The following is a 3,720-nucleotide window of genomic DNA, read 5'->3' as shown; positions in this document are numbered from 1 at the left end:
CTGATAAGTTCCCCGGGATACCTGATTACTTCTCCGATTCCGAATCAAAGCGTCTTTGGTGCGTGGTAATCTCGAGCCATGTGGCCCAATTGTAGCAGTTAGCCCCAAATGGCTGGCATTCACCGCTATGCCATCTGTGGCACTCGATACAACGATCACACGACTAATTCACCTGAGAACTCTGATGCTCAATATTCTGGCGGTAACATGAGCCTTTACTCTTCTTCTTTCATGATCCCTGAAGAGATCCAGATTGAGAACCAGAAGGTACTAGCCTCTTCTTTAGTTCTTGATCCACCTCATCCTCCCGGATGTTGGTCTCGATCACAGTGGCCTTATCTACCAAAACTGAAAACTCACGGATCTGCAGCATTCCCACTAACCCGCGGATGTCTCTCCTCAAGTCCTTCTCAAACCTTCGAGTCTTCTCGTACTCGTTCGAGATCAAACATGGCGCGAAACGGCATAACTCTATATACCGAGCAGCATACCCTTGCACCGTTATATTTTCCTGTGTCAAAGTAGAAAACTCATCCGCCTTAGCATCACATGTGGAGGCTGGGAAGTATCTTTCAAAGAACACCTCCTTGAAATGACTCCATGTCATTTATGTATGACCGACTCTCTACTTCTCTAGTAGACTCACCGCAGTCCACCATCACCCTGCTTCCCCAGACAGCTAGAAGGTAGTGTAGAGGACTCTCTGCTTATCCGTGCAGTGTAGGACCTACAGAATCCTCACCGTCTTCTCAACCTAATCCCTTGCTATCATCGGATTGGGTCCTCCTAAGAACGTCAGAGGGTGCATACATGTGAACCTCTTGATGGTACACCTCGCAGCAGTAGGAGAACGTTCGCATCTCCTAACACTCTGCCCGATTTCCCACATAACTTGCCTCGTCAGCCCTCGAGGCACAGAAGGAAACTCATCACTTGCAGACTCCTCGGAGCCACTTCTCAATTTATTATCCTTGGGTTCCATTCTGAAAATATGATAGGAATCTATTAGCACTCTTACGTCATGTACAGTTAATGCAATCATTTACAACTAATCATGTTAACTACTACCTCACGGGTCCAGGTTTGTCTTATCACATCGACACAAAAATCATCAATGGTTTGCTATGATTTTACTAAAATCGTTATTCCACGAAAAAAGACGGAACACCGCCAACGAGTCCCTGTCTAGCAACAAAACAACCCTTGACCTACTCTACCCATTTCCTACATCCTATACTCTGGTATGTACACATAGCTATGCCTAACCAAGTCCACAAGACCTAGCAACTTGGTTAGCTCTAATACCAAGCTATCGCGCCCGAACCCGGTAATGGGGCCCAGGGGTGAATTAGTCACCTAGCCTGTCTCTGTATCATATAAAACACCAATGATACACCATAAGGAATGAAGGTCTGACCTCATTGGGTTCCTATACACCCTATACACATTCACATACATGACATATACACAGCGAAAAATGTTCTTTCTATACATATTTTGTACCATACCAAAGTCTATACAAAAGGAGTCTAAGCTCCATAATACAAAACATAAACCCGGGTGTTAGCCAAAACCCAAAATGACAACCCAATAAAGTCCTAATACTTACACAAGTACTTCTCACAGTACACCGACCACTACGCTCCCAACACAAGGACGCTAGTTCTGGTTACTAGAAGGACCTGAAAAACATGTACGTACGATAGGGGTGAGACACTTCTCAGTAAGGTAGATCTAAGTTATAACGGTGTGTGGCATATGAGTGTTATCATGACATAAAACATACACAATTCCATACAATTCCAGTATTTTCACAAAACAGTTCTAATATAGTGCACATCACGCACACACACATGATCAAATAACCCGATGTCGTCACACCCTTCGACCTGAAGTCGGCTCGCATTACATGGTGTCCCTAGAACATGGCGTAGCCCCAGGCTCCCATGGCATCGTACCAGTACAACTGGTGGATCACACACCCTTCGATGATCAGCGAGTAAGGCTCACACCCTCGAATATAGTGTCTGACACTCTTGCCAATCACTGACAGATGATATTTCACACCACACTCTTTCATAACCTAGAACAATTCGAAACCCCGTTCTTATATCTCATTTTAGAAAATCACAACTCATACATGTTCATATAACAAATCAATCCACACTCATTTGGTAATCTCAACAATCATGATTTTCAAAATACAGTTTAAAACAAGTCAAGACACGACCATCTCCATAACACAATATATATCACAATATATTCATGATTTTCCAACGAAACTAGAGATACAACCCAATGCCCCATTTTTCCTAAAAATGTAATATGCAAAACCCATAATTTTACCCATTAGATTTCCCCAAATGAGTAACCAAAACACACATAGGACTGTGAACTATAGTTCTACCGAGTTCGATTTCAAAAATAACCAATACAAAAAGAATCCCCTTACCTTTCCCCAAATAGCCAAACCCGAACTCTACGACACCTAAACAGCGAACCGAGTTCCCAAAACCTATAAATCATAGTACAAAACATACTCACAATTCCATTCCCTATAGAACTACCAAAACGGTAATGAAAATCGAGTCTTACCTCGATTTTGAGTCAAAACTTGAAAACGCTTGAAACGAAGATCCGTTCCACAAATCTCAAAGAGAATCCTTCCTTAATCCTCGTAGTAACGTCAGATTGACGATTCTAACAACGTACGATGAAGAAATCTAGAGAGTGAGAGTGAGGTTCGAGTTCTTAGAGAGAGAGAGAGAGAGAGAGAGAGAGAGAGAGAGAGAAATTAGCTAACTTAGCTAAGAAGCAATTGAAATGGATATTTATAACACCTTTGACTCGGCCAACCTCATCGACGGGGCAGCATCTTCGTTGATGAGTTAATGTAGACAGTTCATCGATGAAGCGGTGGCCTCGTCGACGAGCCTGAGATTTCTGGATTTCTTGAAACCTCTCGGCTTCTCCTCGTCGATGAGCACCTGCATTTCGTCGCTGAACAACAGAAGGTCCTTCGCCGACGAACTCTAACTTCGTCGATGAAGTCTGCTCAATTTACTATTTTACCATTCTCTTTATTTATTTATTCCATATATCACGGTTCAGGTTCTTATAAGTATAATCTGTCATATTTCTATTAAATAATAAATCCATCTCTTATCTCAAATGAAAAGTTGTAACTTGTAAGACTTGAAATTTTCATTTTAATTAGGAAAGTATTTTTTTTAGTCATCACATCAAAATAAACAAACAAATAAATAATAACAACAATAATTTAATTTGATAATTACTAGAAATAATAATAGTAACAAGATTAATGATAATAAATAATATATTTTTAGTATTGATAAAAACAATTATTATTACTCTTAAACAACAATATTTAGAACATTTAAAAACTAATTATTATTATTATTAAACAAAAAGAAACAATCAGTTGAGAAAAATAATGATAAAAATATCATCATATTAAATTTAAGATTATCTGAAATGTTGACATAATTCAAAATGGCAACCATATAAAAATTCAAAATTTTTCCTTTTCTAATAAAATTTCAAAGATGATATTATGAGTGAAAACATTTCGCATATGGGTGCATTTATGTGACATCCAAACAAGGCTTAAACCCTCTTCTAGAAAAAAACAATGTATAATTAATTATAAAGAAGTAAAAAACAAAAGACTTTTGGCAACGACATCAAAAATCAATTGCC

The sequence above is a fragment of the Malania oleifera genome, chromosome 3, assembly GCF_029873635.1.
Source record: "Malania oleifera isolate guangnan ecotype guangnan chromosome 3, ASM2987363v1, whole genome shotgun sequence".
Taxonomy (NCBI): domain Eukaryota; kingdom Viridiplantae; phylum Streptophyta; class Magnoliopsida; order Santalales; family Ximeniaceae; genus Malania; species Malania oleifera.
The sequence above is the reverse complement of the archived record's forward strand: the minus strand, read 5'-3'. Positions refer to the sequence as shown.